Source organism: Arachis hypogaea, chromosome 6 (assembly GCF_003086295.3).
Source record: "Arachis hypogaea cultivar Tifrunner chromosome 6, arahy.Tifrunner.gnm2.J5K5, whole genome shotgun sequence".
Taxonomy (NCBI): Eukaryota; Viridiplantae; Streptophyta; class Magnoliopsida; order Fabales; family Fabaceae; genus Arachis; species Arachis hypogaea.
Window position 1 is genome coordinate 55,475,486 of NC_092041.1, and position 18,731 is coordinate 55,494,216.

The following is an 18,731-nucleotide window of genomic DNA, read 5'->3' on the forward strand; positions in this document are numbered from 1 at the left end:
GCTCTCCAGACTTGTGGTATTTTTCTTTCCTTGAAAATGAATTTTGCATGGACTCCGAGCTAAACACAACCTTAATCGGGGTGAGGAGTACACGATTAAAATATATTTTACTCCCATTAAATTCGAAAACCCTAATTTACTGGTTCTATGTAGATACACCCTCCAATTTAAAGAGCGATGAGTGTGCTCTCCAGACTTGTGGTATTTTTCTTTCCTTGAAAATGAATTTTGCATGGACTCCGAGCTAAACACAACCTTAATCGGGGTGAGGAGTACACGATTAAAATATATTTTACTCCCATTAAATTCGAAAACCCTAATTTACATGGTTCTACAGTAGGATACACCCTCCAATTTAAAGAGCGATGAGTGTGCTCTCCAGACTTGTGGTATTTTCTTTCTTGAAAATGAATTTTGCATGGATTCCGGAGCTAAACACAACCTTAATCGGGTAGGAGTACACGATTAAAATATATTTTACTCCCATTAAATTCGAAAACCCTAATTTACATAGGTTATACTGTAGGATACACCCTCCAATTTAAAGAGCAATGAGTGTGCTCTCCAGACTTGTGGTATTTTTCTTTCCTTGAAAATGAATTTTGCATGGACTCCGAGCTAAACACAACCTTAATCGGGGCGAGGAGTACACGATTAAAATATATTTTACTCCCATTAAATTCGAAAACCCTAATTTACGTAGGTTCTAATGTACGATACACCCTCCAATTTAAAGAGCGATGAGTGTGCTCTCCAGACTTGTGGTATTTTTCTTTCCTTGAAAATGAATTTTGCATGGACTCCGGAGCTAAACACAACCTTAATCGGGGTGAGGAGTACACGATTAAAATATATTTTACTCCCATTAAATTCGAAAACCCTAATTTACATAGGTTCTACTGTAGATACACCCTCCAATTTAAAAGCAATGAGTGTGCTCTCCAGACTTGTGGTATTTTTCTTTCCTTGAAATGAATTTTGCATGGACTCGGAGCTAAACACAACCTTAATCGGGGTGAGGAGTACACGATTAAAATATATTTTACTCCCATTAAATTCGAAACCCTAATTTACATGGTTCTACAGTAGGATACACCCTCCAATTTAAAGAGCGATGAGTGTGCTCTCCAGACTTGTGTATTTTTCTTTCCTGAAAATGAATTTTGCATGGATCCGGAGCTAAACACAACCTTAATCGGAGTAAGGAGTACACGATTAAAATATATTTTACTCCCATTAAATTCAAAAACCCTAATTTACATAGGTTCTACTGTAGGATACACCCTCCAATTTAAAGAGCAATGAGTGTGCTCTCCAGATTTGTGGTATTTTTCTTTCCTTGAAAATGAATTTTGCATGGACTCCAGAGCTAAACACAACCTTAATCGGGTGAGGAGTACACGATTAAAATATATTTTACTCCCATTAAATTCGAAAACTAATTTACATAGGTTCTACTGTACGATACACCCTCCAATTTAAAGAGCGATGAGTGTGCTATCCAGACTTGTGGTATTTTTCTTTCCTTGAAAATGAATTTTGCATGGACTCCGGAGCTAAACACAACCTTAATCGGGTGAGGAGTCACGATTAAAATATATTTTACTCCCATTAATTCGAAAACCCTAATTTACATGGTTCTACAGTAGGATACACCCTCCAATTTAAAGAGCGATGAGTGTGCTCTCCAGACTTGTGGTATTTTTCTTTCCTTGAAAATGAATTTTGCATGGATTTGGAGCTAAACACAACCTTAATCGGAGTAAGGAGTACACGATTAAAATATATTTTACTCCCATTAAATTGAAAACCCTAATTTACAAAGGTTCTACTGTAGGATACACCCTCCAATTTAAAGAGCGATGAGTGTGCTCTCCAGGCTTGTGGTATTTTTCTTTCCTTTAAAATGAATTTTGCATGGACTCCGAGCTAAACACAACCTTAATCGGGGTGAGGAGTACACGATTAAAATATATTTTACTCCCATTAAATTCGAAAACCCTAATTTACATAGGTTCTACTGTACGATACACCCTCCAATTTAAAAGCGATGGTGTGCTCTCCAGACTTGTGGTATTTTTCTTTCCTTGAAAATGAATTTTGCATGGACTCCGGAGCTAAACACAACCTTAATCGGGGTGAGGAGTACACGATTAAAATATATTTTACTCCCATTAAATTCGAAAACATAATTTACATAGGTTCTACTGTACGATACACCCTCCAATTTAAAGAGCGATGAGTGTGCTATCCAGACTTGTGGTATTTTCTTTCCTTGAAAATGAATTTTGCATGGACTCCGGAGCTAAACACAACCTTAATCGGGGTGAGGAGTGCACGATTAAAATATATTTTACTCCCATTAAATTCGAAAACCCTAATTTACATGGGTTCTACAGTAGAATACACCCTCCAATTTAAAGAGCGATGAGTGTGCTCTCCAGACTTGTGGTATTTTTCTTTCCTTGAAAATGAATTTTGCATGGATTGGAGCTAAACACAACCTTAATCGGAGTAAGGAGTACACGATTAAAATATATTTTACTCCCATTAAATTTGAAAACCCTAATTTACAAAGGTTCTACTGTAGGATACACCCTCCAATTTAAAGAGCGATGAGTGTGCTCTCCAGCTTGTGGTATTTTTCTTTCCTTTAAAATGAATTTTGCATGGACTCCAGAGCTAAACACAACCTTAATCGGGGTGAGGAGTACACGATTAAAATATATTTTACTCCCATTAAATTCGAAAACCCTAATTTACATAGGTTCTACTGTACGATACACCCTCCAATTTAAAAAGCGATGAGTGTGCTCTCCAGACTTGTGGTATTTTTCTTTCCTTGAAAATGAATTTTGCATGGACTCCGGAGCTAAACACAACCTTAATCGGGGTGAGGAGTACACGATTAAAATATATTTTACTCCCATTAAATTCGAGAACCCTAATTTACATGGGTTCTACAGTAGGATACACCCTCCAATTTAAAGAGCGATGAGTGTGCTCTTAGACTTGTGTATTTTCTTTCCTTGAAAATGAATTTTGCATGGATTCCGGAGCTAAACACAACCTTAATCGGAGTAGGAGTACACGATTAAAATATATTTTACTCCCATTAAATTCGAAAACCCTAATTTACATAGTTCTACTGTAGGATACATCCTCCAATTTAAAGAGCGATGAGTGTGCTCTCCAGATTGTGGTATTTTTCTTTCCTTGAAAATGAATTTTGCATGGACTCCGAGCTAAACACAACCTTAATCGGGGTGAGAGTACACGATTAAAATATATTTTACTCCCATTAAATTCGAAAACCCTAATTTACATGGTTCTAGTGTAGGATACACCCTCCAATTTAAAGAGCGATGAGTGTGCTTTCAGACTTGTGGTTTTTTCTTTCCTGTAAATGAATTTTGCATGGACTCCGAGCTAAACAAACCTTAATCGGGGTGAGGAGTACACGATTAAAATATATTTTACTCCCATTAAATTGAAAACCCTAATTTACGTGAGTTCTAGTGTAGGATACACCCTCCAATTTGAGAGCGACGAGTGTGCTCTCCAGAGTTGTGGTATTTTTCTTTACTAGAAAATGAATTTGCATGGACGCCGGAGCTAAACACAACCTTAATCGGGATGAGGAGTGCACGATTAAAATATATTTTACTCCCATTAAATTCGAAAACCCTAATTTACATGGTTCTACAGTAGGATACACCCTCCAATTTAAAGAGCGATGAGTGTGCTCTCCATACTTGTGGTATTTTTCTTTCCTTGAAAATGAATTTTGCATGGATTCCGGAGCTAAACACAACCTTAATCGGAGTAAGGAGTACACGATTAAAATATATTTTACTCCCATTAAATTCGAAAACCCTAATTTATGTGAGTTCTAGTGTAGGATACACCCTCCAATTTAAAGAACGATGAGTGTACTCTCCAGACTTGTAGTATTTTTCTTTCCTTTGAAATAAATTTTGCATGGACTCCGGAGCTAAACACAACATTAATCGGAGTAAGGAGTACACGATTAAAATATATTTTACTCCCATTAAATTTGAAAACCCTAATTTACAAAGGTTCTACTGTAGGATACACCCTCCAATTTAAAGAGCGATGAGTGTGCTCTCCAGACTTGTGGTATTTTTCTTTCCTTGAAAATGAATTTTGCATGGACTCCAGAGCTAAACACAACCTTAATCGGGGTGAGGAGTACACGATTAAAATATATTTTACTCCCATTAAATTCAAAAACACTAATTTACATAGGTTCTACTGTACGATACACCCTCCAATTTAAAGAGCGATGAGTGTGCTCTCCAGACTTGTGGTATTTTTCTTTCCTTGAAAATGAATTTTGCATGGACTCCGGAGCTAAACACAACCTTAATCGGGGTGAGGAGTACACGATTAAAATATATTTTACTCCCATTAAATTTGAAAACCCTAATTTACATGGGTTCTACAGTAGGATACACCCTCCAATTTAAAGAGCGATGAGTGTGCTCTCCAGACTTGTGGTATTTTTCTTTCCTTGAAAATGAATTTTGCATGGATCCGGAGCTAAACACAACCTTAATCGGAGTAAGGAGTACACGATTAAATATATTTTACTCCCATTAAATTGAAAACCCTAATTTACAAGGTTCTATTGTAGGATACACCCTCCAATTTAAAGAGCGATGAGTGTGCTCTCCAGACTTGTGGTATTTTTCTTTCCTTGAAAATGAATTTTGCATGGACTCCGGAGCTAAACACAACCTTAATCGGGGTGAGGATACACGATTAAAATATATTTTACTCCCATTAAATTCGAAAACCCTAATTTACATAGGTTCTACTGTACGATACACCTTCAATTTAAAAGCGATGAGTGTGTTCTCCAGACTTGTGGTATTTTTCTTTCCTTGAAAAGAATTTTGCATGGACTCCGGAGCTAAACACAACCTTAATCGGGGTGAGGAGTACACGATTAAAATATATTTTACTCCCATTAAATTCGAAACCCTAATTTACTGGTTCTACAGTAGGATACACCCTCCAATTTAAAGAGCGATGAGTGTGCTCTCCAGACTTGTGTTATTTTTCTTTCCTTGAAAATGAATTTGCATGGATTCCGGAGCTAAACACAACCTTAATCGGAGTAAGGAGTACACGATTAAAATATATTTTACTCCCATTAAATTCGAAAACCCTAATTTACATAGGTTTAGCTGTAGGATACACCCTCCAATTTAAAGAGCAATGAGTGTGCTCTCCAGACTTGTGGTATTTTTCTTTCCTTGAAAATGAATTTTGCATGGACTCCAGAGCTAAACACAACCTTAATCGGGGTGAGGAGTACACGATTAAAATATATTTTACTCCCATTAAATTCGAAAACCCTAATTTACATAGGTTCTACTGTACGATACACCCTCCAATTTAAAGAGCGATGAGTGTGCTCTCCAGACTTGTGGTATTTTTCTTTCCTTGAAAATGAATTTTGCATGGACTCCGGAGCTAAACACAACCTTAATCGGGGTGAGGAGTACACGATTAAAATATATTTTACTCCCATTAAATTCGAAAACCCTAATTTACATGGGTTCTACAGTAGGATACACCCTCCAATTTAAAGAGCGATGAGTGTGCTCTCCAGACTTGTGGTATTTTTCTTTCCTTGAAAATGAATTTTGCATGGATCCGGAGCTAAACACAACCTTAATCGGAGTAGGAGTACACGATTAAAATATATTTTACTCCCATTAAATTTGAAAACCCTAATTTACACAGGTTCTACTGTAGGATACACCCTCCAATTAAAGAGCGATGAGTGTGCTCTCCAGACTTGTGGTATTTTTCTTTCCTTGAAAATGAATTTTGCATGGACTCCGGAGCTAAACACAACCTTAATCGGGGTGAGGAGTACACGATTAAAATATATTTTACTCCCATTAAATTCGAAAACCCTAATTTACATAGGTTCTACTGTAGATACACCCTCCAATTTAAAAAGCGATGAGTGTGCTCTCCAGACTTGTGGTATTTTTCTTTCCTTGAAATGAATTTTGCATGGACTACGGAGCTAAACACAACCTTAATCGGGTGAGGAGTACACGATTAAAATATATTTTACTCCCATTAAATTCGAAACCCTAATTTACATGGGTTCTACAGTAGGATACACCCTCCAATTTAAAGAGCGATGAGTGTGCTCTCCAGACTTGTGTATTTTTCTTTCCTTGAAAATGAATTTTCATGGATCCGGAGCTAAACAAACCTTAATCGGAGTAAGGAGTACACGATTAAAATATATTTTACTCCCATTAAATTCAAAACCCTAATTTACATAGGTTCTACTGTAGGATACACCCTCCAATTTAAAGAGCAATGAGTGTGCTCTCCAGATTGTGGTATTTTTCTTTCCTTGAAAATGAATTTTGCATGGACTCCAGAGCTAAACACAACCTTAATCGGGGTGAGGAGTACACGATTAAATATATTTTACTCCCATTAAATTCGAAAACATAATTTACATAGGTTCTACTGTACGATACACCCTCCAATTTAAAGAGCGATGAGTGTGCTATCCAGACTTGTGGTATTTTTCTTTCCTTGAAAATGAATTTTGCATGGACTCCGGAGCTAAACACAACCTTAATCGGGGTGAGGAGTGCACGATTAAAATATATTTTACTCCCATTAAATTCGAAAACCCTAATTTACATGGGTTCTACAGTAGAATACACCCTCCAATTTAAAGAGCGATGAGTGTGCTCTCCAGACTTGTGGTATTTTTCTTTCCTTAAAATGAATTTTGCATGGACTCCAGAGCTAAACACAACCTTAATCGGGGTGAGGAGTACACGATTAAAATATATTTTACTCCCATTAAATTCGAAAACCCTAATTTACATAGGTTCTACTGTACGATACACCCTCCAATTTAAAAAGCGATGAGTGTGCTCTCCAGACTTGTGGTATTTTTCTTTCCTTGAAAATGAATTTTGCATGGACTCCGGAGCTAAACACAACCTTAATCGGGGTGAGGAGTACACGATTAAAATATATTTTACTCCCATTAAATTCGAGAACCCTAATTTACATGGGTTCTACAGTAGGATACACCCTCCAATTTAAAGAGCGATGAGTGTGCTCTTTAGACTTGTGTTATTTTTCTTTCCTTGAAAATGAATTTTGCATGGATTCCGGAGCTAAACACAACCTTAATCGGAGTAAGGAGTACACGATTAAAATATATTTTACTCCCATTAAATTCGAAAACCCTAATTTACATATGTTCTACTGTAGGATACATCCTCCAATTTAAAGAGCGATGAGTGTGCTCTCCAGAGTTGTGGTATTTTTCTTTCCTTGAAAATGAATTTTGCATGGACTCCGGAGCTAAACACAACCTTAATCGGGGTGAAGAGTACACGATTAAAATATATTTTACTCCCATTAAATTCGAAAACCCTAATTTACATGGGTTCTAGTGTAGGATACACCCTCCAATTTAAAGAGCGATGAGTGTGCTTTCGAGACTTGTGGTCTTTTCTTTCCTCGTAAATGAATTTTGCATGGACTCCGAAGCTAAACATAACCTTAATCGGGGTGAGGAGTACACGATTAAAATATATTTTACTCCCATTAAATTTGAAAACCCTAATTTACGTGAGTTCTAGTGTAGGATACACCATCCAATTTGAGAGCGACGAGTGTGCTCTCCAGAGTTGTGGTATTTTTCTTTACTAGAAAATGAATTTTGCATGGACGCCGGAGCTAAACACAACCTTAATCGGGATGAGGAGAGCACGATTAAAATATATTTTACTCCCATTAAATTCGAAAACCCTAATTTACATGAGTTCTAGTGTAGGATACACCCTCCAACCTAAAGAGCGATGAGTGTGCTCTCCAGACTTGTGGTATTTTTCTTTACTAAAAATAAATTTTGCATGGACTTCGGAGCTAAACACAACCTTAATCGAGGTGAGAAGTACACAATTAAAATATATTTTACCCCCATTAAATTCAAAACCCCAATTTACATGAGTTCTAGTGTAGGATACACCCTCCAACTTAAAGAGCGATGAGTGTGCTCTACAGACTTGTGGTATTTTTCTTTACTCAAAAATGAATTTTGCATGGACTCCGGAGCCAAACACAACCTTAATCAAGGTGAGAAGTACACAATTAAAATATATTTTACTCTCATTAAATTCGAAAACCCTAATTTACATAGGTTCTACTGTACGATACACCCTCCAATTTAAAAAGTGATGAGTGTGCTCTCCAGACTTGTGGTATTTTTCTTTCCTTGAAAATGAATTTTGCATGGACTCCGGAGCTAAACACAACCTTAATCGGGGTGAGGAGTACACGATTAAAATATATTTTACTCCCATTAAATTCGAAAACCCTAATTTACATGGGTTCTAGTGTAGGATACACCCTCCAATTTAAAGAGCGATGAGTGTGCTTTCGAGACTTGTGGTCTTTTTCTTTCCTCATAAATGAATTTTGCGTGGACTCCGAAGCTAAACATAACCTTAATCGGGGTGAGGAGTACACGATTAAAATATATTTTACTCCCATTAAATTTGAAAACCCTAATTTACGTGAGTTCTAGAGTAGGATACACCCTCCAATTTTGAGAGCGACGAGTGTGCCCTCCAGAGTTGTGGTATTTTTCTTTACTAGAAAATGAATTTTGCATGGACACCGGAGCTAAACACAACCTTAATCGGGATGAGGAGTGCACGATTAAAATATATTTTACTCCCATTAAATTCGAAAACCCTAATTTACATGAGTTCTAGTGTAGGATACACCCTCCAACCTAAAGAGCGATGAGTGTGCTCTCCAAACTTGTGGTATTTTTCTTTACTAAAAAATAAATTTTGCATGGACTTCGGAGCTAAACACAACCTTAATCGAGGTGAGAAGTACACAATTAAAATATATTTTACCCCCATTAAATTTAAAAACCCCAATGAGTTCTAGTGTAGGATACACCCTCCAACTTAAAGAGCGATGAGTGTGCTCTACAGACTTGTGGTATATTTCTTTACTCAAAAATGAATTTTGCATGGACTCCGGAGCCAAACACAACCTTAATCAAGGTGAGGAGCACACAATTAAAATATATTTTACTCTCATTAAATTCGAAAACCCTAATTTACATAGGTTCTACTGTACGATACACCCTCCAATTTAAAAAGCGATGAGTGTGCTCTCCAGACTTGTGTAATTTTTCTTTCCTTGAAAATGAATTTCGCATGGATTCCGGAGCTAAACACAACCTTAATCGGAGTAAGGAGTACACGATTAAAATATATTTTACTCCCATTAAATTCGAAAACCCTAATTTACATGGGTTCTAGTGTAGGATACACCCTCCAATTTAAAGAGCGATGAGTGTGCTCTCCAGACTTGTGGTATTTTTCTTTCCTTGAAAATGAATTTTGCATAGACTACGGAGCTAAACACAACCTTAATCGGGGTGAGGAGTACACAATTAAAATATATTTTACTCCCATTAAATTCGAAAACCCTAATTTACATATGTTCTACTGTAGGATACATCCTCCAATTTAAAGAGCGATGAGTGTGCTCTCCAGACTTGTGGTATTTTTCTTTCCTTGAAAATGAATTTTGCATGGACTCCGGAGCTAAACACAACCTTAATCGGGGTGAAGAGTACACGATTAAAATATATTTTACTCCCATTAAATTCGAAAACCCTAATTTACATGGGTTCTAGTGTAGGATACACCCTCCAATTTAAAGAGCGATGAGTGTGCTCTCCAGACTTGTGGTATTTTTCTTTCCTTGAAAATGAATTTTGCATGGACTCTGGAGCTAAACATAACCTTAATCGGGGTGAGGAGTACACGATTAAAATATATTTTACTCCCATTAAATTCGAGAACCCTAATTTACATGGGTTCTACAGTAGGATACACCCTCCAATTTAAAGAGCGATGAGTGTGCTCTCCAGACTTGTGTTATTTTTCTTTCCTTGAAAATGAATTTTGCATGGATTCCGGAGCTAAACACAACCTTAATCGGAGTAAGGAGTACACGATTAAAATATATTTTACTCCCATTAAATTTGAAAACCCTAATTTACATGGGTTCTAGTGTAGGATACACCCTCCAATTTAAAGAGCGATGAGTGTGCTCTCCAGACTTGTGGTATTTTTCTTTCCTTGAAAATGAATTTTGCATAGACTCCGGAGCTAAACACAAACTTAATCGGGGTGAGGAGTACACGATTAAAATATATTTATTCCCATTAAATTCGAAAAGCCTAATTTACATATGTTCTACTGTAGGATACATCCTCCAATTTAAAGAGCGATGAGTGTGCTCTCCAGAGTTGTGGTATTTTTCTTTCCTTGAAAATGAATTTTGCATGGACTCCGGAGCTAAACACAACCTTAATCGGGGTGAAGAGTACACGATTAAAATATATTTTACTCCCATTAAATTCGAAAACCCTAATTTACATGGGTTCTAGTGTAGGATACACCCTCCAATTTAAAGAGCGATGAGTGTGCTCTCGAGACTTGTGGTCTTTTTCTTTCCTCGTAAATGAATTTTGCATGGACTCCGAAGCTAAACATAACCTTAATCGGGGTGAGGAGTACACGATTAAAATATATTTTACTCCCATTAAATTTGAAAACCCTAATTTACGTGAGTTCTAGTGTAGGATACACCCTCCAATTTTGAGAGCGACGAGTGTGCTCTCCAGAGTTGTGGTATTTTTCTTTACTAGAAAATGAATTTTGCATGGACTCCGGAGCTAAACACAACCTTAATCGGGGTGAGGAGTACACGATTAAAATATATTTTACTCCCATTAAATTCGAAAACCCTAATTTACATGAGTTCTAGTGTAGGATACACCCTCCAACTTAAAGAGCGATTAGTGTGCTCTCCAGACTTGTGGTATTTTTCTATCCTCGAAAATGAATTTTGCATGGACGCCGAAGCTAAACACAACCCTAATCAGGATGAGGAGTGCACGATTAAAATATATTTTACTCCCATTAAATTCGAAAACCCTAATTTACATGAGTTCTAGTGTAGGATACACCCTCCAACCTAAAGAGCGATGAGTGTGCTCTCCAGACTTGTGGTATTTTTCTTTACTAAAAAATAAATTTTGCATGGACTTCGGAGCTAAACACAACCTTAATCGATGTGAGAAGTACACAATTAAAATATATTTTACCCCCATTAAATTCAAAAACCCCAATTTACATGAGTTCTAGTGTAGGATACACCCTCCAACTTAAAGAGCGATGAGTGTGCTCTACAGACTTGTGGTATTTTTCTTTACTCAAAAATGAATTTTGCATGGACTCCGGAGCCAAACACAACCTTAATCAAGGTGAGGAGTACACAATTAAAATATATTTTACTCTCATTAAATTCGAAAACCCTAATTTACATAGGTTCTACTGTATGATACACCCTCCAATTTAAAAAGCGATGAGTGTGCTCTCCAGACTTGTGGTATTTTCTTTCCTTGAAAATGAATTTTGCATGGACGCCGGAGCTAAACACAACCTTAATCGGGGTGAGGAGTACACGATTAAAATATATTTTACTCCCAGTAAATTCGAGAACCCTAATTTACATGGGTTCTACAGTAGTATACACCCTCCAATTTAAAGAGCGATGAGTGTGCTCTCCAGACTTGTGTTATTTTTCTTTCCTTGAAAATGAATTTCGCATGGATTCCGGAGCTAAACACAACCTTAATCGGAGTAAGGAGTACACGATTAAAATATATTTTACTCCCATTAAATTTAAAAACCCTAATTTACATGGGTTCTAGTGTAGGATACACCCTCCAATTTAAAGAGCGATGAGTGTGCTCTCCAGACTTGTGGTATTTTTCTTTCCTTGAAAATGAATTTTGCATAGACTCCGGAGCTAAACACAACCTTAATCGGGGTGAGGAGTACACGATTAAAATATATTTTACTCCCATTAAATTCGAAAACCCTAATTTACATATGTTCTACTGTAGGATACATCCTCCAATTTAAAGAGCGATGAGTGTGCTCTCCAGACTTGTGGTATTTTTCTTTCCTTGAAAATGAATTTTGCATGGACTCCGGAGCTAAACACAACCTTAATCGGGGTGAAGAGTACACGATTAAAATATATTTTACTCCCATTAAATTCGAAAACCCTAATTTACATGGGTTTTAGTGTAGGATACACCCTCCAATTTATAGAGCGATGAGTGTGCTCTCCAGACTTGTGGTATTTTTCTTTCCTTGAAAATGAATTTTGCATGGACTCCGGAGCTAAACACAACCTTAATCGGGGTGAGGAGTACACGATTAAAATGTATTTTTCTCCCATTAAATTCGAAAACCCTAATTTACATGGGTTCTAGTGTAGGATACACCCTCCAATTTAAAGAGCGATGTGTGTGCTCTCGAGACTTGTGGTCTTTTTCTTTCCTCGTAAATGAATTTGCATGGACTCCGAAGCTAAACATAACCTTAATCGGGTGAGGAGTACACGATTAAAATATATTTTACTCCCATTAAATTTGAAAACCCTAATTTACGTGAGTTCTAGTGTAGGATACACCCTCCAATTTTGAGAGCGACGAGTGTGCTCTCCAGAGTTGTGGTATTTTTCTTTACTAGAAAATGAATTTTGCATGGACTCCGAAGCTAAACACAACCTTAATCGAGGTGAGGAGTACACGATTAAAATATATTTTACTCCCATTAAATTCGAAAACCCTAATTTACATGAGTTCTAGTGTAGGATACACCCTCCAACTTAAAGAGCGATGAGTGTGCTCTCCAGACTTGTGGTATTTTTCTAACCTCGAAAATGAATTTTGCATGGACGCCGGAGCTAAACACAACCTTAATCGGGATGAGGAGTGCACGATTAAAATATATTTTACTCCCATTAAATTCGAAAACCCTAATTTACATGAGTTCTAGTGTAGGATACACCCTCCAACCTAAAGAGCGATGAGTGTGCTCTCCAGACTTGTGGTATTTTTCTTTACTAAAAAATAAATTTTGCATGGACTTCGGAGCTAAACACAACCTTAATCGAGGTGAGAATTACACAATTAAAATATATTTTACCCCCATTAAATTCAAAAACCCCGATTTACATGAGTTCTAGTGTAGGATGCACCCTCCAACTTAAAGAGCGATGAGTGTGCTCTACAGACTTGTGGTATTTTTCTTTACTCAAAAATGAATTTTGCATGGACTCCGGAGCCAAACACAACCTTAATCAAGGTGAGGAGTACACAATTAAAATATATTTTACTCCCGTTAAATTCGAAAACCCTAATTTATGTGAGTTCTAGTGTAGGATACACCCTCCAATTTAAAGAACGATGAGTGTACTCTCCAGACTTGTGGTATTTTTCTTTCCTTTGAAATAAATTTTGCATGGACTCCGGAGCTAAACACAATATTAATCGGGGTGAGGAGTACACGATTAAAATATATTTTACTCCCATTAAATTCGAAAACGCTAATTTACATGAGTTCTAGTGTAGGATACACCCTCCAACTTAAAGAGCAATGAGTGTGCTCTCCAGACTTGTGCTATTTTTCTTTACTCAAAAATGAATTTTGCATGGAATCCAGAGCTAAACACAACCTTAATCAGGGTGAGGAGTACACGATTAAAATATATTTTACTCCCATTAAATTCGAAAACCCTAATTTACATGAGTTCTAGTGTAGGATACACCCTCCAACTTAAAGAGCGATGAGTGTGCTCTCCAGACTTGTGGTTTTTTTCTATCCTCGAAAATGAATTTTGCATGGACTCCGGAGCCAAACACAACCTTAATCAAGGTGAGGAGTACACAATTAAAATATATTTTACTCCCATTAAATTCGAAAACCCTAATTTATGTGAGTTCTAGTGTAGGATACACCCTCCAATTTAAAGAACGATGAGTGTACTCTCCAGACTTGTGGTATTTTTCTCTCCTTTGAAATAAATTTTTCATGGACTCCGGAGCTAAACACAATATTAATCGGGGTGAGGAGTACACGATTAAAATATATTTTACTCCCATTAAATTCGAAAACGCTAATTTACATGAGTTCTAGTGTAGGATACACCCTCGAAAACGCTTTATGCCCTGCCTTTCCACAAGTGTAGCACAAACCCCATCCGGCCTTGCATGGTGCTCCCGGATGGTGACTCCCACATCTAGTACAAGCTTGATCATTTTGAGGCTGCTTCCCAAACTTTCTCCCTTGGGAGTTGTTGTTGTTGTTGGGCCTCCTAAAAGAGCTTCCTCTCTTGAAAGACGGACCTCTAGGTGCAAAGCTCTTCCCTCGGTTCTGTGGGAATGATCCCTTTTGACTCCCTTTCTCAGCGGTTGCCCTCTTCACACACTCTTCAGCAACCCTACACTTGTTTACCAACTCGGAGAAAGTCCTAATCTCCATTGGTCCCACTGAACTAAAGATATCACTCCGGAGTCCTCCTTCATACTTAACACACTTTCATTCCTCATATTCCACCGGAGTACCTTGGCACATACGAGAGAACCTGAACAGCTCCTCAAACTTGTCTGTATACTCTGATATGGACATAGTACCCTGCTTCAACTGTAACAATTCAAGTTCCTTGGCCGTCCTAGCAGAAGTCGGAAAGTACTTCTTATAGAACTCCTCTCGGAAGACATTCCAGGTGATATAATCATCACCCTGCTGCAGAAGATGTCGGATACCTTGCCACCAATGCGACGCTTCACCTGTAAGCATATAGGTAGCAAACTCAACACGCTGCCCTTCAGGCACCACTTGTGCTTGCAGTGCTCGCTCTATAGCCTGAAACCACGTATCAGCCTCAGTCGGACTAGTAGTTCCCTTGAACTTAGGTGGATTAACCTTCAAAAAGTTTGCCAGTGTCATCGGGCCCTGAACTCCACCTCCATCATTACCATGGTTGTTCATCTGTTGACCAAGAGCCTCAGCAGTGGCTTGCATAGCAGCAGCCATGTTCTCCAACGCAGTCATAAAGTTCACCGGGTCATGAGGGTTATTCTCCGGCGCACGAGCATTCGTACGACCTCTCGCACTACCTCTACCGCATCCACGAGGCGCCATTTGGTTCCTATACATACCAAACAATCGATATTAAGTTGATCAGTCTCAATATCGGAAGTCTAGTACTTCAAAGTCCCAAATGCATGCTCATGAACGTTCATGCCAATTATATCAAGCAGATATACTAGTAGCACATAACACACACACAGAGAATGCACAGAAGCATAATCAGTCCATCCCTCAGGCTCTACAGGAACGAACTGCTCTGATACCATAATGTAACACCCTACCATACAGAGTCTTATGCTTAAGTCATAATTCAGAGATGGCATGGTATTACGACCTCTAAAATAAAAATTAGTACGTATAGTAGTATGAATGATGATTATAACTAGGAGCCTTTGTAGAAAAAGGGGTAAACAAAAACCGCAACTCGAAAGCGCAACACTCCGATCGATAACGTAACGAACAAGGATAAACCAACGCAAGATGATATATATACAAAGGAGTGTCAAAAACAGGAATATCAAGACTCAAAATCCGGCTGCGAAGATAACCGGTCCGAGCATAGCAATATATACATATGATAGAAATAAGGAAAACCCCAAAGGAAACCCAAAGGGACACAAATACATAAAACCTATTCTCCAAAATCTCCCATAAGAGGAGTCATCACAGTTTGTATTGTTTAATGGAGATAAAAGTATCTAAGCAAAACATATAAACCAAAACATAAACCCCAAGAACAAGGAATCTTCGCAATCTAGAAGTCTCCAGCGTGCCTCAGCGGGAAACCGTACGTCCTGCATCTGAAAACCACAAAATCCGCATGGGTGAGAACCAGAGGTCCCCAGCATGGTAACAGCTTCCACATATATAATACATAATAATAGAGGAAAGCCGAAGGCAATCCTAGAACTTCCTCCAAATAATATCAAAGCTTATAAACAAGCTAAACCAAAAAGGGCATCTGACTAAAGATTCTTCAGTCTAACTAATACTTCCCTTTCCAATTCCTTCAGACCTCCCAACCACCAGCAGGAGTATAATGTAGCAAACACAGTTATATCAAACAAAGAATATACAAATAGGAACAGTTAAGGCATTTAGACAATTAGCAAGTATTATGCAGTCAAATAGGCAATCTCAAACAATTCATATAGTATGCATATGATGAATGTCTGTTCCTAGTGGCTGATGATATCATCTTGTCGGTTATAGAGCCAACCCGACAAGTCCTCGTCGCTAACCATTGGACTGTCCCTCTGTCATGCATCCCCAACTCGAGTTATACTCGTCATAAACTTGATCATAATCATGATCTATATCCATCACCTTCACTGGTGAATATATACGGGGGCGAGCTCATCCGGGTCTTTCACAGTGCCCGGCCACACTTACGACATAGGGTCAGTAGAGTATCAAGTCTCAACCTGGAGCACGTGGTGGCTAGCCACTGCTACTACCTAGGGAAACTCGTATCTCAGATAGTGGAAGTGCAAATCACAATTATCAATAATTCAGCATAAACATGCATGAATTCTCATCCATGGATCAACATCCATATCAGCCATCCGGCTCACGGTTAAATCCATAACCAGCCAATATTCATAGCATACACAGCTATTCCGGCTCACGGTTCAATCCAGAACCAGCCAATTCATAAATAATTACGGCCCTTCGGCCAATGGCATAACAAGCACTTCCACCACCATCCTCCACATCTCACATAATCATCAATGATCCTCATTGATTATTCATCTTCCCCTTGCTTCACTCGCAAGTTACCTCATTCACTAGCCCATTTCTAATAGCTAGGCATATCATAATGATTTAGATATAAGTGGTGAGATCGGAGGCTTAGAAGTATGAGATTTGGCTTTTAAAACTCAAAAATCAATTTTGGGATGAAAACAGGTCCACGCGTACGCGCACTCCACGCGCACGCGTGAATGGCCTCAAAACTTCATCGACGCGCAAGCGTCATGCACGCTAACGCGTGGATTAAACATTTGCCAATCGACGCGTACACGTCATCCACGCGTACGCGTGGGTGTTCTCGTGCCCTAGGCACAACACTGGCACAGTTTTGGCATGACTCTCTGGAAAATGGCTGGGCATTGGGTGCAGCACCATCGGCGCGCCCGCGCACATCACGCGCTCGCGTGGGTGACGCTTTCTGGAAGATCGGCGCGTACGCGCCAGGTGCGCCCACGCGCAAGGGGTCATTCTGCTAAAAATTTTCTAAGTTAAAATCTGCAGAATTCACAGATTTAGGCCCCAATCTTCCGACGGACATAACTTCCTCATTTTAAATCATTTTTCACCCGTTCTTCGAACGGCATGGACATCCCGGATCCAATTTCATTTCTAAATAGATTTGGCACAAAACAGAGATCCGTAGTCTAAGTTATGTCCCACCAAAGTATGCCCAAAAACCATATTTTTCATAAAAACCACAAAGTGCCATTTTTAAAACAAGTCATTTCCAACTCTTTTCAAAATCAATCAAAACATGCCATTTTCATCCCTTTTCTTTGGAATCAATCTAAATATATCAAATTCCACATCAAGCCTCCTCAACTCACACATTGACACATTACCACAATTTACAAAATCACTATCTCATCATTTTAACCCACTTCACCCAAGTGGCTCAAACTCAAACATATTGACATATCATATACTACCCCTTATGCCAATTCTCAACAACACCAATTCCAATAAATCATTATTGTACACAATCAACATCATACTCACCATCAACATGGTTCAACCCACAATTCAACTATAACCAATCATCAAGCATATATCACAACATGCATATTTCTCATACATCATACCACCAAGGCATCAATAATCATCATCACATATATGACCACATCATATATCTCAATCATTCAAAAACATCAACCATCCAATGCCTATCTTAAGGCCTCTAGCCTAAGTATTTCCTACCACATTACATATTAGATACGGGAAACCGAAACCATACCTTAGCCGATTTTCCCAAGCTCACCCGGAGCACTTCCAAACCACTTATCCACAAGCTCTCAAGGCCTCAATACCTCCAAGAACAGATTTTTCACCACCAAACCCTTTCCAAGCTTTTCAAAATCACCAATCAAGCTCCAATATTCACATATACACAACCTAAGCCACAACCATCATACCCATACACAACATCTCAAAACCCAAACATCATAAAACAAAAAAATACACTAGGGTTGAGAATCTTACCACACCCAAGGTCCAAGGAGACAAGATTAACCTTCTCCTTCAAGAGAGTTGGGTCCTATAACATCAAATAACCCAAAATCTCAACATTTCACCCATGAAACTCGAAAATAAGGGCTGAGATTTCGAACAGCAACACGTGGCTTACCTCAAGATTGGTTGTATGGGTTTTGTAGAGCTCTCCGCGGTGAACGCGTGGCCGTAAACGGAGCGGCAATCGGAGCTCTAGATCAAAAGTTATGGTGTTTTGAAGATTAAGTGAGAGAAAGAAGTTGAGAGAGAGTTCTTCCCTTCCTCTCCACCATTTCAGCGTGTTTGAGTGTGTTGTGAGGAGAGAGAGTGCTGAAAACTAGGGTTTTGGTTAAGTTATGTTGGGCCAAGGGCCCACTTTGGGTCCAATTGGCCCGGTTTGGCCCGTTCGGTCCAATCTTG